The sequence below is a fragment of the Pristiophorus japonicus genome, chromosome 25, assembly GCF_044704955.1.
Source record: "Pristiophorus japonicus isolate sPriJap1 chromosome 25, sPriJap1.hap1, whole genome shotgun sequence".
Classification (NCBI taxonomy): Eukaryota; Metazoa; Chordata; class Chondrichthyes; family Pristiophoridae; genus Pristiophorus; species Pristiophorus japonicus.
The window spans coordinates 30,012,445-30,038,933 of record NC_092001.1 but is presented as its reverse complement, the minus strand read 5'-3'; the positions used below and the strand labels follow the sequence as shown (position 1 = coordinate 30,038,933).

General features: G+C 45.5%; 13 non-coding genes across 13 annotated transcripts; all 13 read right to left on the bottom strand.

Moving 5' to 3' along the window:
• Positions 1-1,880: 1,880 nt before the first annotated feature.
• On the bottom strand, positions 1,881-1,951 carry trnag-ccc (transfer RNA glycine (anticodon CCC)). The gene has a single exon. It is a non-coding gene; the product is annotated as a tRNA-Gly (tRNA).
• Positions 1,952-3,353: 1,402 nt separating this feature from the next.
• Positions 3,354-3,424, bottom strand: trnag-ccc (transfer RNA glycine (anticodon CCC)). Its single transcript has one exon. It is a non-coding gene; the product is annotated as a tRNA-Gly (tRNA).
• A 1,402-nt stretch (positions 3,425-4,826) lies between these two features.
• Positions 4,827-4,897, bottom strand: trnag-ccc (transfer RNA glycine (anticodon CCC)). The gene has a single exon. It is a non-coding gene; the product is annotated as a tRNA-Gly (tRNA).
• A 2,876-nt stretch (positions 4,898-7,773) lies between these two features.
• On the bottom strand, positions 7,774-7,844 carry trnag-ccc (transfer RNA glycine (anticodon CCC)). Its single transcript has one exon. It is a non-coding gene; the product is annotated as a tRNA-Gly (tRNA).
• A 1,403-nt stretch (positions 7,845-9,247) lies between these two features.
• Positions 9,248-9,318, bottom strand: trnag-ccc (transfer RNA glycine (anticodon CCC)). Its single transcript has one exon. It is a non-coding gene; the product is annotated as a tRNA-Gly (tRNA).
• A 1,403-nt stretch (positions 9,319-10,721) lies between these two features.
• On the bottom strand, positions 10,722-10,792 carry trnag-ccc (transfer RNA glycine (anticodon CCC)). Its single transcript has one exon. It is a non-coding gene; the product is annotated as a tRNA-Gly (tRNA).
• Positions 10,793-13,669: 2,877 nt separating this feature from the next.
• Positions 13,670-13,740, bottom strand: trnag-ccc (transfer RNA glycine (anticodon CCC)). The gene has a single exon. It is a non-coding gene; the product is annotated as a tRNA-Gly (tRNA).
• Positions 13,741-15,143: 1,403 nt separating this feature from the next.
• Positions 15,144-15,214, bottom strand: trnag-ccc (transfer RNA glycine (anticodon CCC)). The gene has a single exon. It is a non-coding gene; the product is annotated as a tRNA-Gly (tRNA).
• A 1,403-nt stretch (positions 15,215-16,617) lies between these two features.
• trnag-ccc (transfer RNA glycine (anticodon CCC)) lies at positions 16,618-16,688 on the bottom strand. The gene has a single exon. It is a non-coding gene; the product is annotated as a tRNA-Gly (tRNA).
• A 2,878-nt stretch (positions 16,689-19,566) lies between these two features.
• trnag-ccc (transfer RNA glycine (anticodon CCC)) lies at positions 19,567-19,637 on the bottom strand. Its single transcript has one exon. It is a non-coding gene; the product is annotated as a tRNA-Gly (tRNA).
• A 2,877-nt stretch (positions 19,638-22,514) lies between these two features.
• trnag-ccc (transfer RNA glycine (anticodon CCC)) lies at positions 22,515-22,585 on the bottom strand. The gene has a single exon. It is a non-coding gene; the product is annotated as a tRNA-Gly (tRNA).
• Positions 22,586-23,989: 1,404 nt separating this feature from the next.
• trnag-ccc (transfer RNA glycine (anticodon CCC)) lies at positions 23,990-24,060 on the bottom strand. Its single transcript has one exon. It is a non-coding gene; the product is annotated as a tRNA-Gly (tRNA).
• A 1,404-nt stretch (positions 24,061-25,464) lies between these two features.
• On the bottom strand, positions 25,465-25,535 carry trnag-ccc (transfer RNA glycine (anticodon CCC)). The gene has a single exon. It is a non-coding gene; the product is annotated as a tRNA-Gly (tRNA).
• Between the last annotated feature and the right edge of the window lie 954 nt (positions 25,536-26,489).

Here is a 26,489-nt window from a genome sequence, read left to right as displayed (position 1 = left end):
CAATTCCGCTGCAGCCTCCGAGCAGCTCGCACTGCAACCCAGCTTGGTGTGATTTGCAAAGTTGGAGATATAACATTGATGGAATTATTGAAAATCGCCACAGCTCGAGGAAACGGTACCGCCGCTCCTTTCTGCTCCTCCTTATTAAACTGCCGCCCAGACTTGCTCCCGCTCTTTCAACACCCGCTCATCTCTGCTGCCGTGCTGCAAACAGCCACTCCTGTGTGTTCACGCTTTTTAAATTGCCGCTTCCCTCTGCTCGTGCTATTTGAAAAATAACTCAAATCCTTTGCTCCCTCACGTTACAAGCGATCCTCACTGCTCCCGCTCTTTATACCGAAGGATATCTGTGCCCCCGCTCATTTAACAGCCGCTCCTCTCTGTGTGCGCTCTTGAAACAGTCGGGAAGTTTAATTTTGAAATACACGCTTTCTGAAATACTTCCATAAGAGAACTCTACCCCTGAACCACCAATGCTCACATTACGAGCACATTCAAGTTTAAAGATAGTGCAATTAGTGTTTAATTTTTGCTAATAAAAGGCGAAGAACAAAAAATCACCTCATATTCTGAAGATAGAAACATAGAAACTTAGAAATTGGTGCAGGAGTAGGCCATTCGTCCCTTCCAGCCAGCACCACCATTCAATATGATCATGGCTGAGCATGCAACTTCACTTCCCCTTCCTGATTTCTCTCCATGCCCCTTGATCACTTTAGCCCTAAGGGCCATATCTCACTCTCTTTTGAGTATATCTATCCAACTGGATTCCACATCTTTCTGTGGTACAGAATTCCACAGGTTCACATTGATCTGAGTGAAGAAGATTCTCCTCGTGTCGGTCCTAAATGGTTTACACTTTATCCTTAGACAGTGACCGCTGGTACTGGGCTTCCTTTATTCGGACTGCGGGAACCTTTTTACGCCATCAAACCTGTCCATTCCCGACCAAATTTTAAATGTTTCTTGGAGCTCCCCTCTCATTCTTCTAAATTCCAGCGAGTATAAGCCTAGTCGATCCAGTCTTTCTTTATGTCAGTCCTGCCATCCCTGGAATCAATCTGGTGAATATTCGCTACACTCCCTCAAAAGCAAGAATGTCCTTCCTCAGATTAGATGATCATAACTGCACACAATACTCAAGGTCTGGTCTCAGCAAGGTGCTGTACAAGTCTCCAAGCTCCGATACACTAATCTCCTCGCTATCAAGGCCAGCATGACATTTGGCTTCCTTTACTGCATGCTGTACCTGTATGTATGAATGACTTCAACGACTGATGTACCAAAATACCCAGGTCTCAATACCCCTCCGCTTTTACAAATCGGTCAACATTCAGATAACATTCTACCTTCAAGGTTTTGCCACCAAAGTGGATAAACTCACACTTATCTTCATTATATGGCATCTGCCATCCACCTAATCTGTCCAATTCCGCTGCAGCCTCCGAGCAGCTCGCACTGCAACCCAGCTTGGTGTGATTTGCAAAGTTGGAGATATAACATTGATGGAATTATTGAAAATCGCCACAGCTCGAGGAAACGGTACCGCCGCTCCTTTCTGCTCCTCCTTATTAAACTGCCGCCCAGACTTGCTCCCGCTCTTTCAACACCCGCTCATCTCTGCTGCCGTGCTGCAAACAGCCACTCCTGTGTGTTCTCGCTTTTTAAATTGCCGCTTCCCTCTGCTCGTGCTATTTGAAAAATAACTCAAATCCTTTACTCCCTCACGTTACAAGCGATCCTCACTGCTCCCGCTCTTTATACCGAAGGATATCTGTGCCCCCGCTCATTTAACAGCCGCTCCTCTCTGTGTGCGCTCTTCAAACAGTCGGGAAGTTTAATTTTTAAATACACGCTTTCTGAAATACTTCCATAAACACTGCATTGGCCGGGAATCGAACCCGGGTCTCCCGCGTGGGAGGCGAGAACTCTACCCCTGAACCACCAATGCTCACATTACGAGCACATTCAAGTTTAAAGATAGTGCAATTAGTGTTTAATTTTTGCTAATAAAAGGCGAAGAACAACAAATCACCTCATATTCTGAAGATAGAAACATAGAAACTTAGAAATTGGTGCAGGAGTAGGCCATTCGTCCCTTCCAGCCAGCACCACCATTCAATATGATCATGGCTGAGCATGCAACTTCACTTCCCCTTCCTGATTTCTCTCCATGCCCCTTGATCACTTTAGCCGTAAGGGCCATATCTCACTCTCTTTTGAGTATATCTATCCAACTGGCTTCCACATCTTTCTGTGGCACAGAATTCCACAGGTTCACAATGATCTGAGTGAAGAAGATTCTCCTCGTGTCGGTCCTAAATGGTTTACACTTTATCCTTAGACAGTGACCGCTGGTACTGGGCTTCCTTTATTCGGACTGCGGGAACCTTTTTACGCCATCAAACCTGTCCATTCCCGACCAAATTTTAAATGTTTCTATGAGCTCCCCTCTCATTCTTCTAAATTCCAGCGAGTATAAGCCTAGTCGATCCAGTCTTTCTTCATGTCAGTCCTGCCATCCCTGGAATCAATCTGGTGAATATTCGCTACACTCCCTCAAAAGCAAGAATGTGCTTCCTCAGATTAGATGATCATAACTGCACACAATACTCAAGGTCTGGTCTCAGCAAGGTGCTGTACAAGTCTCCATGCTCCGATACCCTAATCTCCTCGCTATGTAGGCCAGCATGACATTTGGCTTCCTTTACTGCATGCTGTACCTGTATGTATGAATGACTTCAACGACTGATGTACCAAAATACCCAGGTCTCAATACCCCTCCGCTTTTACAAATCGGTCAACATTCAGATAACATTCTACCTTCAAGGTTTTGCCACCAAAGTGGATAAACTCACACTTATCTTCATTATATGGCATCTGCCATCCACCTAATCTGTCCAATTCCGCTGCAGCCTCCGAGCAGCTCGCACTGCAACCCAGCTTGGTGTGATTTGCAAAGTTGGAGATATAACATTGATGGAATTATTGAAAATCGCCACAGCTCGAGGAAACGGTACCGCCGCTCCTTTCTGCTCCTTCTTATGAAACTGCCGCCCAGACTTGCTCCCGCTCTTTCAACACCCGCTCATCTCTGCTTACGTGCTGCAAACAGCCACTCCTGTGCGTCTCGCTTTTTAAATTGCCGCTTCCCTCTGCTCGTGCTATTTGAAAAATAACTCAAATCCTTTACTCCCTCACGTTACAAGCGATCCTCACTGCTCCCGCTCTTTGTGCCGAAGGATATCTGCGCCCCCGCTCATTTAACAGCCGCTCCTCTCTGTTTCCGCTCTTGAAACAGTCGGGAAGTTTAATTTTTAAATACACGCTTTCTGAAATATTTCCATAAACACTGCATTGGCCGGGAATCGAACCCGTGTCTCTCGCGTGGGAGGCGAGAATTCTACCACTGAACATCCAATGCTCACATTGCGAGCACATTCAAGTTTAAAGATAGTGCAATTAGTGTTTAATTTTTGTTAATAAAAGGCGAAGAACAACAAAGCACCTCATATTCTGAAGATAGAAACATAGAAACTTAGAAAGTAGGTGCAGGAGTAGGCCATTCGTCCCTTCCAGCCAGCACCACCATTCAAAATGATCATGGCTGAGCATGCAACTTCACTTCCCCTTCCTGATTTCTCTCCATGCCCCTTGATCACTTTAACCGTAAGGGCCATATCTCACTGTCTTTTGAGTATATCTATCCAACTGGCTTCCACATCTTTCTGTGGTACAGAATTCCACAGGTTCACAATGATCTGAGTGAAGAAGATTCTCCTCGTGTCGGTCCTAAATGGTTTACACTTTATCCTTACACAGTGACCGCTGGTACTGGGCTTCCTTTATTCGGAATGCGGGAACCTTTTTACGCCATCAAACCTGTCCTTCCCGACCAAATTTTAAATGTTTCTATGAGCTCCCCTCTCATTCTTCTAAATTCCAGCGAGTATAAGCCTAGTCGATCCAGTCTTTCTTCATGTCAGTCCTGCCATCCCTGGAATCAATCTGGTGAATATTCGCTACACTCCCTCAAAAGCAAGAATGTCCTTCCTCAGATTAGATGATCATAACTGCACACAATACTCAAGGTCTGGTCTCAGCAAGGTGCTGTACAAGTCTCCATGCTCCGATACCCTAATCTCCTCGCTATGAAGGCCAGCATGACATTTGGCTTCCTTTACTGCATGCTGTACCTGTATGTATGAATGACTTCAACGACTGATGTACCAAAATACCCAGGTCTCAATACCCCTCCACTTTTACAAATCGGTCAACATTCAGATAACATTCTACCTTCAAGGCTTTGCCACCAAAGTGGATAAACTCACACTTATCTTCATTATATGGCATCTGCCATCCACCTAATCTGTCCAATTCCGTTGCAGCCTCCTAGCAGCTCGCACTGCAACCCAGCTTGGTGTGATTTGTAAAGTTGGAGATATTACATTGATGGAATTATTGAAAATCGCCACAGCTCGAGGAAATGGTACCGCCGCTCCTTTCTGCTCCTTCTTATTAAACTGCCGCCCAGACTTGCTCCCGCTCTTTCAACACCCGCTCATCTCTGCTTACGTGCTGCAAACAGCCACTCCTGTGCGTCTCGCTTTTTAAATTGCCGCTTCCCTCTGCTCGTGCTATTTGAAAAATAACTCAAATCCTTTCCTCCCTCACGTTACAAGCGATCCTCACTGCTCCCGCTCTTTGTGCCGAAGGATATCTGCGCCCCCGCTCATTTATCAGCCGCTCCTCTCTGTGTCCGGTCTTGAAACAGTCGGGAAGTTTAATTTTTAAATACACGCTTTCTGAAATATTTCCATAAACACTGCATTGGCCGGGAATCGAACCCGTGTCTCTCGCGTGGGAGGCGAGAATTCTACCACTGAACCGCCAATGCTCACATTGCGAGCACATTCAAGTTTAAAGATAGTGCAATTAGTGTTTAATTTTTGTTAATAAAAGGCGAAGAACAACAAAGCACCTCATATTCTGAAGATAGAAACATAGAAACTTAGAAAGTAGGTGCAGGAGTAGGCCATTCGTCCCTTCCAGCCAGCACCACCATTCAAAATGATCATGGCTGAGCATGCAACTTCACTTCCCCTTCCTGATTTCTCTCCATGCCCCTTGATCACTTTAACCGTAAGGGCCATATCTCATGTCTTTTGAGTATATCTATCCAACTGGCTTCCACATCTTTCTGTGGTACAGAATTCCACAGGTTCACAATGATCTGAGTGAAGAAGATTCTCCTCGTGTCGGTCCTAAATGGTTTACACTTTATCCTTAGACAGTGACCGCTGGTACTGGGCTTCCTTTATTCGGACTGCGGGAACCTTTTTACGCCATCAAACCTGTCCATTCCCGACCAAATTTTAAATGTTTCTATGAGCTCCCCTCTCATTCTTCTAAATTCCAGCGAGTATAAGCCTAGTTGATCCAGTCTTTCTTCATGTCAGTCCTGCCATCCCTGGAATCAATCTGGTGAATATTCGCTACACTCCCTCAAAAGCAAGAATGTCCTTCCTCAGATTAGATGATCATAACTGCACACAATACTCAAGGTCTGGTCTCAGCAAGGTGCTGTACAAGTCTCCATGCTCCGATACCCTAATCTCCTCGCTATGAAGGCCAGCATGACATTTGGCTTCCTTTACTGCATGCTGTACCTGTATGTATGAATGACTTCAACGACTGATGTACCAAAATACCCAGGTCTCAATACCCCTCCACTTTTACAAATCGGTCAACATTCAGATAACATTCTACCTTCAAGGCTTTGCCACCAAAGTGGATAAACTCACACTTATCTTCATTATATGGCATCTGCCATCCACCTAATCTGTCCAATTCCGCTGCAGCCTCCTAGCAGCTCGCACTGCAACCCAGCTTGGTGTGATTTGTAAAGTTGGAGATATTACATTGATGGAATTATTGAAAATCGCCACAGCTCGAGGAAACGGTACCGCCGCTCCTTTCTGCTCCTTCTTATTAAACTGCCGCCCTGACTTGCTCCCGCTCTTTCAACACCCGCTCATCTCTGCTTACGTGCTGCAAACAGCCACTCCTGTGCGTCTCGCTTTTTAAATTGCCGCTTCCCTCTGCTCGTGCTATTTGAAAAATAACTCAAATCCTTTGCTCCCTCACGTTACAAGCGATCCTCACTGCTCCCGCTCTTTGTGCCGAAGGATATCTGCGCCCCCGCTCATTTAACAGCCGCTCCTCTCTGTGTCCGCTCTTGAAACAGTCGGGAAGTTTAATTTTTAAATACACGCTTTCTGAAATACTTCCATAAACACTGCATTTGCCGGGAATCAAACCCGGGTCTCCCGCGTGGGAAGCGAGAATTGTACCCCTGAACCACCAATGCTCACATTACGAGCACATTCAAGTTTAAAGATAGTGCAATTAGTGTTTAATTTTTGTTAATAAAAGGCGAAGAACAACAAAGCACCTCATATTCTGAAGATAGAAACATAGAAACTTAGAAAGTAGGTGCAGGAGTAGGCCATTCGTCCCTTCCAGCCAGCACCACCATTCAAAATGATCATGGCTGAGCATGCAACTTCACTTCCCCTTCCTGATTTCTCTCCATGCCCCTTGATCACTTTAGCCGTAAGGGCCATATCTCACTGTCTTTTGAGTATATCTATCCAACTGGCTTCCACATCTTTCTGTGGTACAGAATTCCACAGGTTCACAATGATCTGAGTGAAGAAGATTCTCCTCGTGTCGGTCCTAAATGGTTTACACTTTATCCTTAGACAGTGACTGCTGGTACTGGGCTTCCTTTATTCGGACTGCGGGAACCTTTTTACGCCATCAAACCTGTCCATTCCCGACCAAATTGTAAATGTTTCTATGAGCTCCCCTCTCATTCTTCTAAATTCCAACGAGTATAAGCCTAGTCGATCCAGTCTTTCTTCATGTCAGTCCTGCCATCCCTGGAATCAATCTGGTGAATATTCGCTACACTCCCTCAAAAGAAAGAATGTCCTTCCTCAGATTAGATGATCATAACTGCACACAATACTCAAGGTCTGGTCTCAGCAAGGTGCTGTACAAGTCTCCATGCTCCGATACCCTAATCTCCTCGCTATGAAGGCCAGCATGACATTTGGCTTCCTTTACTGCATGCTGTACCTGTATGTATGAATGACTTCAACGACTGATGTACCAAAATACCCAGGTCTCAATACCCCTCCGCTTTTACAAATCGGTCAACATTCAGATAACATTCTACCTTCAAGGTTTTGCCACCAAAGTGGATAAACTCATACTTATCTTCATTATATGGCATCTGCCATCCAGCTAATCTGTCCAATTCCGCTGCAGCCTCCTAGCAGCTCGCACTGCAACCCAGCTTGGTGTGATTTGTAAAGTTGGAGATATTACAGTGATGGAATTATTGAAAATCGCCACAGCTCGAGGAAACGGTACCGCCGCTCCTTTCTGCTCCTCCTTATTAAACTGCCGCCCAGACTTGCTCCCGCTCTTTCAACACCCGCTCATCTCTGCTGCCGTGCTGCAAACAGCCACTCCTGTGTGTCTCGCTTTTTAAATTGCCGCTTCCCTCTGCTCGTGCTATTTGAAAAATAACTCAAATCCTTCACTCCCTCACGTGAAAAGCGATCCTCACTGCTCCCGCTCTTTGTACCGAAGGATATCTGCGCCCCCGCTCATTTAACAGCCGCTCCTCTCTGTGTCCGCTCTTGAAACAGTCGGGAAGTTTAATTTTTAAATACACGCTTTCGGAAATACTTCCATAAACACTGCATTGGCCGGGAATCGAACCCGTGTCTCTCGCGTGGGAGGCGAGAATTCTACCACTGAACCGCCAATGCTCACATTGCGAGCACATTCAAGTTTAAAGATAGTGCAATTAGTGTTTAATTTTTGTTAATAAAAGGCGAAGAACAACAAAGCACCTCATATTCTGAAGATAGAAACATAGAAACTTAGAAAGTAGGTGCAGGAGTAGGCCATTCGTCCCTTCCAGCCAGCACCACCATTCAATATGATCATGGCTGAGCATGCAACTTCACTTCCCCTTCCTGCTTTCTCTCCATGCCCATTGATCACTTTAGCCGTAAGGGCCATATCTCACTCTCTTTTGAGTATATCTATCCAACTGGCTTCCACATCTTTCTGTAGTACTGAATTCCACAGGTTCACAATGATCTGAGTGAAGAAGATTCTCCTCGTGTCGGTCCTAAATGGTTTACACTTTATCCTTAGACAGTGACCGCTGGTACTGGGCTTCCTTTATTCGGACTGCGGGAACCTTTTTACGCCATCAAACCTGTCCATTCCCGACCAAATTTTAAATGTTTCTATGAGCTCCCCTCTCATTCTTCTAAATTCCAGCGCGTATAAGCCTAGTCGATCCAGTCTTTCTTCATGTCAGTCCTGCCATCCCTGGAATCAATTTGGTGAATATTCGCTACACTCCCTCAAAAGCAAGAATGTCCTTCCTCAGATTAGATGATCATAACTGCACACAATACTCAAGGTCTGGTCTCAGCAAGGTGCTGTACAAGTCTCCATGCTCCGATACCCTAATCTCCTCGCTATGAAGGCCAGCATGACATTTGGCTTCCTTTACTGCATGCTGTACCTGTATGTATGAATGACTTCAACGACTGATGTACCAAAATACCCAGGTCTCAATACCGCTCCACTTTTACAAATCGGTCAACATTCAGATAACATTCTACCTTCAAGGTTTAGCCACCAAAGTGGATAAACTCATACTTATCTTCATTATATGGCATCTGCCATCCACCTAATCTGTCCAATTCCGCTGCAGCCTCCTAGCAGCTCGCACTGCAACCCAGCTTGGTGTGATTTGTAAAGTTGGAGATATTACATTGATGGAATTATTGAAAATCGCAACAGCTCGAGGAAACGGTACCGCCGCTCCTTTCTGCTCCTCCTTATTAAACTGCCGCCCAGACTTGCTCCCGCTCTTTCAACACCCGCTCATCTCTGCTGCCGTGCTGCAAACAGCCACTCCTGTGTGTCTCGCTTTTAAAATTGCCGCTTCCCTCTGCTCGTGCTATTTGAAAAATAACTCAAATCCTTCACTCCCTCACGTGAAAAGCGATACTCACTGCTCCCGCTCTTTGTACCGAAGGATATCTGCGCCCCCGCTCATTTAACAGCCGCTCCTCTCTGTGTCCGCTCTTGAAACAGTCGGGAAGTTTAATTTTTAAATACACGCTTTCGGAAATACTTCCACAAACACTGCATTGGCCGGGAATCGAACCCGAGTCTCCCGCGTGGGAGGCGAGAATTCTACCCCTGAACCACCAATGCTCACATTACGAGCACATTCAAGTTTAAAGATAGTGCAATTAGTGTTTAATTTTTGTTTATAAAAGGCGAAGAACAACGAAGCACCTCATATTCTGAAGATAGAAACATAGAAACTTAGAAAGTAGGTGCAGGAGTAGGCCATTCGTCCCTTCCAGCCAGCACCACCATTCAATATGATCATGGCTGAGCATGCAACTTCACTTCCCCTTCCTGATTTCTCTCCATGCCCCTTGATCACTTTAGCCGTAAGGGCCATATCTCACTGTCTTTTGAGTATATCTATCCAACTGGCTTCCACATCTTTCTGTGGTACAGAATTCCACAGGTTCACAATGATCTGAGTGAAGAAGATTCTCCTCGTGTCGGTCCTAAATGGTTTACACTTTATCCTTAGACAGTGACCGCTGGTACTGGGCTTCCTTTATTCGGACTGCGGGAACCTTTTTACGCCATCAAACCTGTCCATTCCCGACCAAATTTTAAATGTTTCTATGAGCTCCCCTCTCATTCTTCTAAATTCCAACGAGTATAAGCCTAGTCGAACCAGTCTTTCTTCATGTCAGTCCTGCCATCCCTGGAATCAATCTGGTGAATATTCGCTACACTCCCTCAAAAGAAAGAATGTCCTTCCTCAGATTAGATGATCATAACTGCACACAATACTCAAGGTCTGGTCTCAGCAAGGTGCTGTACAAGTCTCCATGCTCCGATACCCTAATCTCCTCGCTATGAAGGCCAGCATGACATTTGGCTTCCTTTACTGCATGCTGTACCTGTATGTATGAATGGCTTCAACGACTGATGTACCAAAATACCCAGGTCTCAATACCCCTCCGCTTTTACAAATCGGTCAACATTCAGATAACATTCTACCTTCAAGGTTTTGCCACCAAAGTGGATAAACTCATACTTATCTTCATTATATGGCATCTGCCATCCACCTAATCTGTCCAATTCCGCTGCAGCCTCCTAGCAGCTCGCACTGCAACCCAGCTTGGTGTGATTTGTAAAGTTGGAGATATTACATTGATGGAATTATTGAAAATCGCCACAGCTAGAGGAAACGGTACCGCCGCTCCTTTCTGCTCCTCCTTATTAAACTGCCGCCCCGACTTGCTCCCGCTCTTTCAACACCCGCTCATCTCTGCTGCCGTGCTGCAAACAGCCACTCCTGTGTGTCTCGCTTTTGAAATTGCCGCTTCCCTCTGCTCGTGCTATTTGAAAAATAACTCAAATCCTTCACTCCCTCACGTGCAAAGCGATCCTCACTGCTCCCGCTCTTTGTACCGAAGGATATCTGCGCCCCCGCTCATTTAACAGCCGCTCCTCTCTGTGTCCGCTCTTGAAACAGTCGTGAAGTTTAATTTTTAAATACACGCTTTCGGAAATACTTCCATAAACACTGCATTGGCCGGGAATCGAACCCGGGTCTCCCGCGTGGGAGGCGAGAATTGTACCCCTGAACCACCAATGCTCACATTACGAGCACATTCAAGTTTAAAGATAGTGCAATTAGTGTTTAATTTTTGTTAATAAAAGGCGAAGAACAACAAAGCACCTCATATTCTGAAGATAGAAACATAGAAACTTAGAAAGTAGGTGCAGGAGTAGGCCATTCGTCCCTTCCAGCCAGCACCAACATTCAATATGATCATGGCTGAGCATGCAACTTCACTTCCCCTTCCTGATTTCTCTCCATGCCCATTGATCACTTTAGCCGTAAGGGCCATATATCACTCTCTTTTGAGTATATCTATCCAACTGGCTTCCACATCTTTCTGTGGTACAGAATTCCACAGGTTCACAATGATCTGAGTGAAGAAGATTCTCCTCGTGTCGGTCCTAAATGGTTTACACTTTATCCTTAGACAGTGACCGCTGGTACTGGGCTTCCTTTATTCGGACTGCGGGAACCTTTTTACGCCATCAAACCTGTCCATTCCCGACCAAATTTTAAATGTTTCTATGAGCTCCCCTCTCATTCTTCTAAATTCCAACGAGTATAAGCCTAGTCGATCCAATCTTTCTTCATGTCAGTCCTGCCATCCCTGGAATCAATCTGGTGAATATTCGCTACACTCCCTCAAAAGAAAGAATGTCCTTCCTCAGATTAGATGATCATAACTGCACACAATACTCAAGGTCTGGTCTCAGCAAGGTGCTGTACAAGTCTCCATGCTCCGATACCCTAATCTCCTCGCTATGAAGGCCAGCATGACATTTGGCTTCCTTTACTGCATGCTGTACCTGTATGTATGAATGACTTCAACGACTGATGTACCAAAATACCCAGGTCTCAATACCCCTCCACTTTTACAAATCGGTCAACATTCAGATAACATTCTACCTTCAAGGCTTTGCCACCAAAGTGGATAAACTCACACTTATCTTCATTATATGGCATCTGCCATCCACCGAATCTGTCCAATTCCGCTGCAGCCTCCTAGCAGCTCGCACTGCAACCCAGCTTGGTGTGATTTGTAAAGTTGGAGATATTACATTGATGGAATTATTGAAAATCGCCACAGCTCGAGGAAACGGTACCGCCGCTCCTTTCTGCTCCTCCTTATTAAACTGCCGCCCAGACTTGCTCCCGCTCTTTCAACACCCGCTCATCTCTGCTGCCGTGCTGCAAACAGCCACTCCTGTGTGTCTCGCTTTTTAAATTGCCGCTTCCCTCTGCTCGTGCTATTTGAAAAATAACTCAAATCCTTCACTCCCTCACGTTATAAGCGATCCTCACTGCTCCCGCTCTTTGTGCCGAAGGATAGCTGCGCCCCCGCTCATTCAACAGGCGCTCCTCTCTGTGTCCGCTCTTGAAACAGTCGGGAAGTTTAATTTTTAAATACACGCTTTCAGAAATACTTCCATAAACACTGCATTGGCCGGGAATCGAACCCGGGTCTCCCTCGTGGGAGGCGAGAATTGCACCCCTGAACCACCAATGCTCACATTACGAGCACATTCAAGTTTAAAGATAGTGCAATTAGTGTTTAATTTTTGTTAATAAAAGGCGAAGAACAACAAAGCACCTCATATTCTGAAGATAGAAACATAGAAACTTAGAAAGTAGGTGCAGGAGTAGGCCATTCGTCCCTTCCAGCCAGCACCACCATTCAAAATGATCATGGCTGAGCATGCAACTTAACTTCCCCTTCCTGATTTCTCTCCATGCCCCTTGATCACTTTAGCCGTAAGGGCCATATCTCACTGTCTTTTGAGTATATCTATCCAACTGGCTTCCACATCTTTCTGTGGTACAGAATTCCACAGGTTCACAATGATCTGAGTGAAGAAGATTCTCCTCGTGTCGGTCCTAAATGGTTTACACTTTATCCTTAGACAGTGACCGCTGGTACTGGGCTTCCTTTATTCGGACTGCGGGAACCTTTTTACGCCATCAAACCTGTCCATTCCCGACCAAATTTTAAATGTTTCTATGAGCTCCCCTCTCATTCTTCTAAATTCCAGCGAGTATAAGCCTAGTCGATCCAGTCTTTCTTCATGTCAGTCCTGCCATCCCTGGAATCAATCTGGTGAATATTCGCTACACTCCCTCAAAAGCAAGAATGTCCTTCCTCAGATTAGATGATCATAACTGCACACAATACTCAAGGTCTGGTCTCAGCAAGGTGCTGTACAAGTCTCCATGCTCCGATACCCTAATCTCCTCGCTATGAAGGCCAGCATGACATTTGGCTTCCTTTACTGCATGCTGTACCTGTATGTATGAATGACTTCAACGACTGATGTACCAAAATACCCAGGTCTCAATACCCCTCCGCTTTAACAAATCGGTCAACATTCAGATAACATTCTACCTTCAAGGTTTTGCCACCAAAGTGGATAAACTCACACTTATCTTCATTATATGGCATCTGCCATCCACCTAATCTGTCCAATTCCGCTGCAGCCTCCTAGCAGCTCGCACTGCAACCCAGCTTGGTGTGATTTGCAAAGTTGGAGATATTGCATTGATGGAATGATTGAAAATCGCCACAGCTCGAGGAAACGGTACCGCCGCTCCTTTCTGCTCCTTCTTATGAAACTGCCGCCCAGACTTGCTCCCGCTCTTTCAACACCCGCTCATCTCTGCTTACGTGCTGCAAACAGCCACTCCTGTGCGTCTCGCTTTTTAAATTGCCGCTTCCCTCTGCTCGTGCTATTTGAAAAATAACTCAAATCCTTTACTCCCTCACGTTACAAGCGATCCTCACTGCTCCCGCTCTTTGTACCGAAGGATATCTGCGCCCCCGCTCATTTAACAGCCGCTCCTCTCTGTGTCCGCTCTTGAAACAGTCGGGAAGTTTAATTTTTAAATACACGCTTTCGGAAATACTTCCATAAACACTGCATTGGCCGGGAATCGAACCCGTGTCTCTCGCGTGGGAGGCGAGAATTCTACCACTGAACCGCCAATGCTCACATTGCGAGCACATTCAAGTTTAAAGATAGTGCAATTAGTGTTTAATTTTTGTTAATAAAAGGCGAAGAACAACAAAGCACCTCATATTCTGAAGATAGAAACATAGAAACTTAGAAAGTAGGTGCAGGAGTAGGCCATTCGTCCCTTCCAGCCAGCACCACCATTCAATATGATCATGGCTGAGCATGCAACTTCACTTCCCCTTCCTGCTTTCTCTCCATGCCCATTGATCACTTTAGCCGTAAGGGCCATATCTCACTCTCTTTTGAGTATATCTATCCAACTGGCTTCCACATCTTTCTGTAGTACTGAATTCCACAGGTTCACAATGATCTGAGTGAAGAAGATTCTCCTCGTGTCGGTCCTAAATGGTTTACACTTTATCCTTAGACAGTGACCGCTGGTACTGGGCTTCCTTTATTCGGACTGCGGGAACCTTTTTACGCCATCAAACCTGTCCATTCCCGACCAAATTTTAAATGTTTCTATGAGCTCCCCTCTCATTCTTCTAAATTCCAGCGCGTATAAGCCTAGTCGATCCAGTCTTTCTTCATGTCAGTCCTGCCATCCCTGGAATCAATTTGGTGAATATTCGCTACACTCCCTCAAAAGCAAGAATGTCCTTCCTCAGATTAGATGATCATAACTGCACACAATACTCAAGGTCTGGTCTCAGCAAGGTGCTGTACAAGTCTCCATGCTCCGATACCCTAATCTCCTCGCTATGAAGGCCAGCATGACATTTGGCTTCCTTTACTGCATGCTGTACCTGTATGTATGAATGACTTCAACGACTGATGTACCAAAATACCCAGGTCTCAATACCGCTCCACTTTTACAAATCGGTCAACATTCAGATAACATTCTACCTTCAAGGTTTAGCCACCAAAGTGGATAAACTCATACTTATCTTCATTATATGGCATCTGCCATCCACCTAATCTGTCCAATTCCGCTGCAGCCTCCTAGCAGCTCGCACTGCAACCCAGCTTGGTGTGATTTGTAAAGTTGGAGATATTACATTGATGGAATTATTGAAAATCGCAACAGCTCGAGGAAACGGTACCGCCGCTCCTTTCTGCTCCTCCTTATTAAACTGCCGCCCAGACTTGCTCCCGCTCTTTCAACACCCGCTCATCTCTGCTGCCGTGCTGCAAACAGCCACTCCTGTGTGTCTCGCTTTTAAAATTGCCGCTTCCCTCTGCTCGTGCTATTTGAAAAATAACTCAAATCCTTCACTCCCTCACGTGAAAAGCGATACTCACTGCTCCCGCTCTTTGTACCGAAGGATATCTGCGCCCCCGCTCATTTAACAGCCGCTCCTCTCTGTGTCCGCTCTTGAAACAGTCGGGAAGTTTAATTTTTAAATACACGCTTTCGGAAATACTTCCACAAACACTGCATTGGCCGGGAATCGAACCCGAGTCTCCCGCGTGGGAGGCGAGAATTCTACCCCTGAACCACCAATGCTCACATTACGAGCACATTCAAGTTTAAAGATAGTGCAATTAGTGTTTAATTTTTGTTTATAAAAGGCGAAGAACAACGAAGCACCTCATATTCTGAAGATAGAAACATAGAAACTTAGAAAGTAGGTGCAGGAGTAGGCCATTCGTCCCTTCCAGCCAGCACCACCATTCAATATGATCATGGCTGAGCATGCAACTTCACTTCCCCTTCCTGATTTCTCTCCATGCCCCTTGATCACTTTAGCCGTAAGGGCCATATCTCACTGTCTTTTGAGTATATCTATCCAACTGGCTTCCACATCTTTCTGTGGTACAGAATTCCACAGGTTCACAATGATCTGAGTGAAGAAGATTCTCCTCGTGTCGGTCCTAAATGGTTTACACTTTATCCTTAGACAGTGACCGCTGGTACTGGGCTTCCTTTATTCGGACTGCGGGAACCTTTTTACGCCATCAAACCTGTCCATTCCCGACCAAATTTTAAATGTTTCTATGAGCTCCCCTCTCATTCTTCTAAATTCCAACGAGTATAAGCCTAGTCGAACCAGTCTTTCTTCATGTCAGTCCTGCCATCCCTGGAATCAATCTGGTGAATATTCGCTACACTCCCTCAAAAGAAAGAATGTCCTTCCTCAGATTAGATGATCATAACTGCACACAATACTCAAGGTCTGGTCTCAGCAAGGTGCTGTACAAGTCTCCATGCTCCGATACCCTAATCTCCTCGCTATGAAGGCCAGCATGACATTTGGCTTCCTTTACTGCATGCTGTACCTGTATGTATGAATGGCTTCAACGACTGATGTACCAAAATACCCAGGTCTCAATACCCCTCCGCTTTTACAAATCGGTCAACATTCAGATAACATTCTACCTTCAAGGTTTTGCCACCAAAGTGGATAAACTCATACTTATCTTCATTATATGGCATCTGCCATCCACCTAATCTGTCCAATTCCGCTGCAGCCTCCTAGCAGCTCGCACTGCAACCCAGCTTGGTGTGATTTGTAAAGTTGGAGATATTACATTGATGGAATTATTGAAAATCGCCACAGCTAGAGGAAACGGTACCGCCGCTCCTTTCTGCTCCTCCTTATTAAACTGCCGCCCCGACTTGCTCCCGCTCTTTCAACACCCGCTCATCTCTGCTGCCGTGCTGCAAACAGCCACTCCTGTGTGTCTCGCTTTTGAAATTGCCGCTTCCCTCTGCTCGTGCTATTTGAAAAATAACTCAAATCCTTCACTCCCTCACGTGCAAAGCGATCCTCACTGCTCCCGCTCTTTGTACCGAAGGATATCTGCGCCCCCGCTCATTTAACAGCCGCTCCTCTCTGTGTCCGCTCTTGAAACAGTCGTGAAGTTTAATTTTTAAATACACGCTTTCGGAAATACTTCCATAAACACTGCATTGGCCGGGAATCGAACCCGGGTCTCCCGCGTGGGAGGCGAGAATTGTACCCCTGAACCACCAATGCTCACATTACGAGCACATTCAAGTTTAAAGATAGTGCAATTAGTGTTTAATTTTTGTTAATAAAAGGCGAAGAACAACAAAGCACCTCATATTCTGAAGATAGAAACATAGAAACTTAGAAAGTAGGTGCAGGAGTAGGCCATTCGTCCCTTCCAGCCAGCACCAACATTCAATATGATCATGGCTGAGCATGCAACTTCACTTCCCCTTCCTGATTTCTCTCCATGCCCATTGATCACTTTAGCCGTAAGGGCCATATATCACTCTCTTTTGAGTATATCTATCCAACTGGCTTCCACATCTTTCTGTGGTACAGAATTCCACAGGTTCACAATGATCTGAGTGAAGAAGATTCTCCTCGTGTCGGTCCTAAATGGTTTACACTTTATCCTTAGACAGTGACCGCTGGTACTGGGCTTCCTTTATTCGGACTGCGGGAACCTTTTTACGCCATCAAACCTGTCCATTCCCGACCAAATTTTAAATGTTTCTATGAGCTCCCCTCTCATTCTTCTAAATTCCAACGAGTATAAGCCTAGTCGATCCAATCTTTCTTCATGTCAGTCCTGCCATCCCTGGAATCAATCTGGTGAATATTCGCTACACTCCCTCAAAAGAAAGAATGTCCTTCCTCAGATTAGATGATCATAACTGCACACAATACTCAAGGTCTGGTCTCAGCAAGGTGCTGTACAAGTCTCCATGCTCCGATACCCTAATCTCCTCGCTATGAAGGCCAGCATGACATTTGGCTTCCTTTACTGCATGCTGTACCTGTATGTATGAATGACTTCAACGACTGATGTACCAAAATACCCAGGTCTCAATACCCCTCCACTTTTACAAATCGGTCAACATTCAGATAACATTCTACCTTCAAGGCTTTGCCACCAAAGTGGATAAACTCACACTTATCTTCATTATATGGCATCTGCCATCCACCGAATCTGTCCAATTCCGCTGCAGCCTCCTAGCAGCTCGCACTGCAACCCAGCTTGGTGTGATTTGTAAAGTTGGAGATATTACATTGATGGAATTATTGAAAATCGCCACAGCTCGAGGAAACGGTACCGCCGCTCCTTTCTGCTCCTCCTTATTAAACTGCCGCCCAGACTTGCTCCCGCTCTTTCAACACCCGCTCATCTCTGCTGCCGTGCTGCAAACAGCCACTCCTGTGTGTCTCGCTTTTTAAATTGCCGCTTCCCTCTGCTCGTGCTATTTGAAAAATAACTCAAATCCTTCACTCCCTCACGTTATAAGCGATCCTCACTGCTCCCGCTCTTTGTGCCGAAGGATAGCTGCGCCCCCGCTCATTCAACAGGCGCTCCTCTCTGTGTCCGCTCTTGAAACAGTCGGGAAGTTTAATTTTTAAATACACGCTTTCAGAAATACTTCCATAAACACTGCATTGGCCGGGAATCGAACCCGGGTCTCCCTCGTGGGAGGCGAGAATTGCACCCCTGAACCACCAATGCTCACATTACGAGCACATTCAAGTTTAAAGATAGTGCAATTAGTGTTTAATTTTTGTTAATAAAAGGCGAAGAACAACAAAGCACCTCATATTCTGAAGATAGAAACATAGAAACTTAGAAAGTAGGTGCAGGAGTAGGCCATTCGTCCCTTCCAGCCAGCACCACCATTCAAAATGATCATGGCTGAGCATGCAACTTAACTTCCCCTTCCTGATTTCTCTCCATGCCCCTTGATCACTTTAGCCGTAAGGGCCATATCTCACTGTCTTTTGAGTATATCTATCCAACTGGCTTCCACATCTTTCTGTGGTACAGAATTCCACAGGTTCACAATGATCTGAGTGAAGAAGATTCTCCTCGTGTCGGTCCTAAATGGTTTACACTTTATCCTTAGACAGTGACCGCTGGTACTGGGCTTCCTTTATTCGGACTGCGGGAACCTTTTTACGCCATCAAACCTGTCCATTCCCGACCAAATTTTAAATGTTTCTATGAGCTCCCCTCTCATTCTTCTAAATTCCAGCGAGTATAAGCCTAGTCGATCCAGTCTTTCTTCATGTCAGTCCTGCCATCCCTGGAATCAATCTGGTGAATATTCGCTACACTCCCTCAAAAGCAAGAATGTCCTTCCTCAGATTAGATGATCATAACTGCACACAATACTCAAGGTCTGGTCTCAGCAAGGTGCTGTACAAGTCTCCATGCTCCGATACCCTAATCTCCTCGCTATGAAGGCCAGCATGACATTTGGCTTCCTTTACTGCATGCTGTACCTGTATGTATGAATGACTTCAACGACTGATGTACCAAAATACCCAGGTCTCAATACCCCTCCGCTTTAACAAATCGGTCAACATTCAGATAACATTCTACCTTCAAGGTTTTGCCACCAAAGTGGATAAACTCACACTTATCTTCATTATATGGCATCTGCCATCCACCTAATCTGTCCAATTCCGCTGCAGCCTCCTAGCAGCTCGCACTGCAACCCAGCTTGGTGTGATTTGCAAAGTTGGAGATATTGCATTGATGGAATGATTGAAAATCGCCACAGCTCGAGGAAACGGTACCGCCGCTCCTTTCTGCTCCTCCTTATTAAACTGCCGCCCAGACTTGCTCCCGCTCTTTCAACACGGGCTCATCTCTGCTGCCGTGCTGCAAACAGCCACTCCTGTGTGTTCTCGCTTTTTAAATTGCCGCTTCCCTCTGCTCGTGCTATTTGAAAAATAACTCAAATCCTCTACTCCCTCACGTTACAAGCGATCCTCACTGCTCCCGCTCTTTGTACCGAAGGATATCTGCGCCCCCGCTCATTTAACAGCCGCTCCTCTCTGTGTACGCTCTTGAAACAGTCGGGAAGTTTAATTTTTAAATACACGCTTTCAGAAATACTTCCATAAACACTGCATTGGCCGGGAATCGAACCCGGGTCTCCCGCGTGGGAGGCGAGAATTGTACCCCTGAACCACCAATGCTCACATTACGAGCACATTCAAGTTTAAAGATAGTGCAATTAGTGTTTAATTTTTGTTAATAAAAGGCGAAGAACAACAAAGCACCTCATATTCTGAAGATAGAAACATAGAAACTTAGAAAGTAGGTGCAGGAGTAGGCCATTCGTCCCTTCCAGCCAGCACCAACATTCAATATGATCATGGCTGAGCATGCAACTTCACTTCCCCTTCCTGATTTCTCTCCATGCCCATTGATCACTTTAGCCGTAAGGGCCATATATCACTCTCTTTTGAGTATATCTATCCAACTGGCTTCCACATCTTTCTGTGGTACAGAATTCCACAGGTTCACAATGATCTGAGTGAAGAAGATTCTCCTCGTGTCGGTCCTAAATGGTTTACACTTTATCCTTAGACAGTGACCGCTGGTACTGGGCTTCCTTTATTCGGACTGCGGGAACCTTTTTACGCCATCAAACCTGTCCATTCCCGACCAAATTTTAAATGTTTCTATGAGCTCCCCTCTCATTCTTCTAAATTCCAACGAGTATAAGCCTAGTCGATCCAGTCTTTCTTCATGTCAGTCCTGCCATCCCTGGAATCAATCTGGTGAATATTCGCTACACTCCCTCAAAAGAAAGAATGTCCTTCCTCAGATTAGATGATCATAACTGCACACAATACTCAAGGTCTGGTCTCAGCAAGGTGCTGTACAAGTCTCCATGCTCCGATACCCTAATCTCCTCGCTATGAAGGCCAGCATGACATTTGGCTTCCTTTACTGCATGCTGTACCTGTATGTATGAATGACTTCAACGACTGATGTACCAAAATACCCAGGTCTCAATACCCCTCCACTTTTACAAATCGGTCAACATTCAGATAACATTCTACCTTCAAGGCTTTGCCACCAAAGTGGATAAACTCACACTTATCTTCATTATATGGCATCTGCCATCCACCGAATCTGTCCAATTCCGCTGCAGCCTCCTAGCAGCTCGCACTGCAACCCAGCTTGGTGTGATTTGTAAAGTTGGAGATATTACATTGATGGAATTATTGAAAATCGCCACAGCTCGAGGAAACGGTACCGCCGCTCCTTTCTGCTCCTTCTTATTAAACTGCCGCCCAGACTTGCTCCCGCTCTTTCAACACCCGCTCATCTCTGCTGCCGTGCTGCAAACAGCCACTCCTGTGTGTCTCGCTTTTTAAATTGCCGCTTCCCTCTGCTCGTGCTATTTGAAAAATAACTCAAATCCTTCACTCCCTCACGTTATAAGCGATCCTCACTGCTCCCGCTCTTTGTGCCGAAGGATAGCTGCGCCCCCGCTCATTCAACAGGCGCTCCTCTCTGTGTCCGCTCTTGAAACAGTCGGGAAGTTTAATTTTTAAATACACGCTTTCAGAAATACTTCCATAAACACTGCATTGGCCGGGAATCGAACCCGGGTCTCCCTCGTGGGAGGCGAGAATTGCACCCCTGAACCACCAATGCTCACATTACGAGCACATTCAAGTTTAAAGATAGTGCAATTAGTGTTTAATTTTTGTTAATAAAAGGCGAAGAACAACAAAGCACCTCATATTCTGAAGATAGAAACATAGAAACTTAGAAAGTAGGTGCAGGAGTAGGCCATTCGTCCCTTCCAGCCAGCACCACCATTCAAAATGATCATGGCTGAGCATGCAACTTAACTTCCCCTTCCTGATTTCTCTCCATGCCCCTTGATCACTTTAGCCGTAAGGGCCATATCTCACTGTCTTTTGAGTATATCTATCCAACTGGCTTCCACATCTTTCTGTGGTACAGAATTCCACAGGTTCACAATGATCTGAGTGAAGAAGATTCTCCTCGTGTCGGTCCTAAATGGTTTACACTTTATCCTTAGATAGTGACCGCTGGTACTGGGCTTCCTTTATTCGGACTGCGGGAACCTTTTTACGCCATCAAACCTGTCCATTCCCGACCAAATTTTAAATGTTTCTATGAGCTCCCCTCTCATTCTTCTAAATTCCAGCGAGTATAAGCCTAGTCGATCCAGTCTTTCTTCATGTCAGTCCTGCCATCCCTGGAATCAATCTGGTGAATATTCGCTACACTCCCTCAAAAGCAAGAATGTCCTTCCTCAGATTAGATGATCATAACTGCACACAATACTCAAGGTCTGGTCTCAGCAAGGTGCTGTACAAGTCTCCATGCTCCGATACCCTAATCTCCTCGCTATGAAGGCCAGCATGACATTTGGCTTCCTTTACTGCATGCTGTACCTGTATGTATGAATGACTTCAACGACTGATGTACCAAAATACCCAGGTCTCAATACCCCTCCGCTTTAACAAATCGGTCAACATTCAGATAACATTCTACCTTCAAGGTTTTGCCACCAAAGTGGATAAACTCACACTTATCTTCATTATATGGCATCTGCCATCCACCTAATCTGTCCAATTCCGCTGCAGCCTCCTAGCAGCTCGCACTGCAACCCAGCTTGGTGTGATTTGCAAAGTTGGAGATATTGCATTGATGGAATGATTGAAAATCGCCACAGCTCGAGGAAACGGTACCGCCGCTCCTTTCTGCTCCTCCTTATTAACTGCCGCCCAGACTTGCTCCCGCTCTTTCAACACGGGCTCATCTCTGCTGCCGTGCTGCAAACAGCCACTCCTGTGTGTTCTCGCTTTTTAAATTGCCGCTTCCCTCTGCTCGTGCTATTTGAAAAATAACTCAAATCCTCTACTCCCTCACGTTACAAGCGATCCTCACTGCTCCCGCTCTTTGTACCGAAGGATATCTGCGCCCCCGCTCATTTAACAGCCGCTCCTCTCTGTGTACGCTCTTGAAACAGTCGGGAAGTTTAATTTTTAAATACACGCTTTCAGAAATACTTCCATAAACACTGCATTGGCCGGGAATCGAACCCGGGTCTCCCGCGTGGGAGGCGAGAATTGTACCCCTGAAACACCAATGCTCACATTACGAGCACATTCAAGTTTAAAGATAGTGCAATTAGTGTTTAATTTTTGTTAATAAAAGGCGAAGAACAACAAAGCACCTCATATTCTGAAGATAGAAACATAGAAACTTAGAAAGTAGGTGCAGGAGTAGGCCATTCGTCCCTTCCAGCCAGCACCACCATTCAAAATGATCATGGCTGAGCATGCAACTTCACTTCCCCTTCCTGATTTCTCTCCATGCCCCTTGATCACTTTAGCCGTAAGGGCCATATCTCACTTTCTTTTGAGTATATCTATCCAACTGGCTTCCACATCTTTCTGTGGTACAGAATTCCACAGGTTCACAATGATCTGAGTGAAGAAGATTCTCCTCGTGTCGGTCCTAAATGGTTTACACTTTATCCTTAGACAGTGACCGCTGGTACTGGGCTTCCTTTATTCGGACTGCGGGAACCTTTTTACGCCATCAAACCTGTCCATTCCCGACCAAATTTTAAATGTTTCTATGAGCTCCCCTCTCATTCTTCTAAATTCCAGCGAGTATAAGCCTAGTCGATCCAGTCTTTCTTCATGTCAGTCCTGCCATCCCTGGAATCAATCTGGTGAATATTCGCTACACTCCCTCAAAAGCAAGAATGTCCTTCCTCAGATTAGATGATCATAACTGCACACAATACTCAAGGTCTGGTCTCAGCAAGGTGCTGTACAAGTCTCCATGCTCCGATACCCTAATCTCCTCGCTATGAAGGCCAGCATGACATTTGGCTTCCTTTACTGCATGCTGTACCTGTATGTATGAATGACTTCAACGACTGATGTACCAAAATACCCAGGTCTCAATACCCCTCCGCTTTTACAAATCGGTCAACATTCAGATAACATTCTACCTTCAAGGTTTTGCCACCAAAGTGGATAAACTCACACTTATCTTCATTATATGGCATCTGCCATCCACCTAATCTGTCCAATTCCGCTGCAGCCTCCTAGCAGCTCGCACTGCAACCCAGCTTGGTGTGATTTGCAAAGTTGGAGATATTGCATTGATGGAATGATTGAAAATCGCCACAGCTCGAGGAAACGGTACCGCCGCTCCTTTCTGCTCCTCCTTATTAAACTGCCGCCCAGACTTGCTCCCGCTCTTTCAACACGGGCTCATCTCTGCTGCCGTGCTGCAAACAGCCACTCCTGTGTGTTCTCGCTTTTTAAATTGCCGCTTCCCTCTGCTCGTGCTATTTGAAAAATAACTCAAATCCTCTACTCCCTCACGTTACAAGCGATCCTCACTGCTCCCGCTCTTTGTACCGAAGCATATCTGCGCCCCCGCTCATTTAACAGCCGCTCCTCTCTGTGTACGCTCTTGAAACAGTCGGGAAGTTTAATTTTTAAATACACGCTTTCAGAAATACTTCCATAAACACAGCATTGGCCGGGAATCGAACCCGGGTCTCCGGCGTGGGAGGCGAGAATTGTACCCCTGAACCACCAATGCTCACATTACGAGCGCATTCAAGTTTAAAGATAGTGCAATTAGTGTTTAATTTTTGTTAATAAAAGGCGAAGAACAACAAAGCACCTCATATTCTGAAGATAGAAACATAGAAACTTAGAAAGTAGGTGCAGGAGTAGGCCATTCGTCCCTTCCAGCCAGCACCACCATTCAAAATGATCATGGCTGAGCATGCAACTTCACTTCCCCTTCCTGATTTCTCTCCATGCCCCTTGATCACTTTAGCCGTAAGGGCCATATCTCACTTTCTTTTGAGTATATCTATCCAACTGGCTTCCACATCTTTCTGTGGTACAGAATTCCACAGGTTCACAATGATCTGAGTGAAGAAGATTCTCCTCGTGTCGGTCCTAAATGGTTTACACTTTATCCTTAGACAGTGACCGCTGGTACTGGGCTTCCTTTATTCGGACAGCGGGAACCTTTTTACGCCATCAAACCTGTCCATTCCCGACCAAATTTTAAATGTTTCTATGAGCTCCCCTCTCATTCTTCTAAATTCCAGCGAGTATAAGCCTAGTCGATCCAGTCTTTCTTCATGTCAGTCCTGCCATCCCTGGAATCAATCTGGTGAATATTCGCTACACTCCCTCAAAAGCAAGAATGTCCTTCCTCAGATTAGATGATCATAACTGCACACAATACTCAAGGTCTGGTCTCAGCAAGGTGCTGTACAAGTCTCCATGCTCCGATACCCTAATCTCCTCGCTATGAAGGCCAGCATGACATTTGGCTTCCTTTACTGCATGCTGTACCTGTATGTATGAATGACTTCAACGACTGATGTACCAAAATACCCAGGTCTCAATACCCCTCCGCTTTAACAAATCGGTCAACATTCAGATAACATTCTACCTTCAAGGTTTTGCCACCAAAGTGGATAAACTCACACTTATCTTCATTATATGGCATCTGCCATCCACCTAATCTGTCCAATTCCGCTGCAGCCTCCTAGCAGCTCGCACTGCAACCCAGCTTGGTGTGATTTGCAAAGTTGGAGATATTGCATTGATGGAATGATTGAAAATCGCCACAGCTCGAGGAAACGGTACCGCCGCTCCTTTCTGCTCCTCCTTATTAAACTGCCGCCCAGACTTGCTCCCGCTCTTTCAACACGGGCTCATCTCTGCTGCCGTGCTGCAAACAGCCACTCCTGTGTGTTCTCGCTTTTTAAATTGCCGCTTCCCTCTGCTCGTGCTATTTGAAAAATAACTCAAATCCTCTACTCCCTCACGTTACAAGCGATCCTCACTGCTCCCGCTCTTTGTACCGAAGGATATCTGCGCCCCCGCTCATTTAACAGCCGCTCCTCTCTGTGTACGCTCTTGAAACAGTCGGGAAGTTTAATTTTTAAATACACGCTTTCAGAAATACTTCCATAAACACTGCATTGGCCGGGAATCGAACCCGGGTCTCCCGCGTGGGAGGCGAGAATTGTACCCCTGAAACACCAATGCTCACATTACGAGCACATTCAAGTTTAAAGATAGTGCAATTAGTGTTTAATTTTTGTTAATAAAAGGCGAAGAACAACAAAGCACCTCATATTCTGAAGATAGAAACATAGAAACTTAGAAAGTAGGTGCAGGAGTAGGCCATTCGTCCCTTCCAGCCAGCACCACCATTCAAAATGATCATGGCTGAGCATGCAACTTCACTTCCCCTTCCTGATTTCTCTCCATGCCCCTTGATCACTTTAGCCGTAAGGGCCATATCTCACTTTCTTTTGAGTATATCTATCCAACTGGCTTCCACATCTTTCTGTGGTACAGAATTCCACAGGTTCACAATGATCTGAGTGAAGAAGATTCTCCTCGTGTCGGTCCTAAATGGTTTACACTTTATCCTTAGACAGTGACCGCTGGTACTGGGCTTCCTTTATTCGGACTGCGGGAACCTTTTTACGCCATCAAACCTGTCCATTCCCGACCAAATTTTAAATGTTTCTATGAGCTCCCCTCTCATTCTTCTAAATTCCAGCGAGTATAAGCCTAGTCGATCCAGTCTTTCTTCATGTCAGTCCTGCCATCCCTGGAATCAATCTGGTGAATATTCGCTACACTCCCTCAAAAGCAAGAATGTCCTTCCTCAGATTAGATGATCATAACTGCACACAATACTCAAGGTCTGGTCTCAGCAAGGTGCTGTACAAGTCTCCATGCTCCGATACCCTAATCTCCTCGCTATGAAGGCCAGCATGACATTTGGCTTCCTTTACTGCATGCTGTACCTGTATGTATGAATGACTTCAACGACTGATGTACCAAAATACCCAGGTCTCAATACCCCTCCGCTTTTACAAATCGGTCAACATTCAGATAACATTCTACCTTCAAGGTTTTGCCACCAAAGTGGATAAACTCACACTTATCTTCATTATATGGCATCTGCCATCCACCTAATCTGTCCAA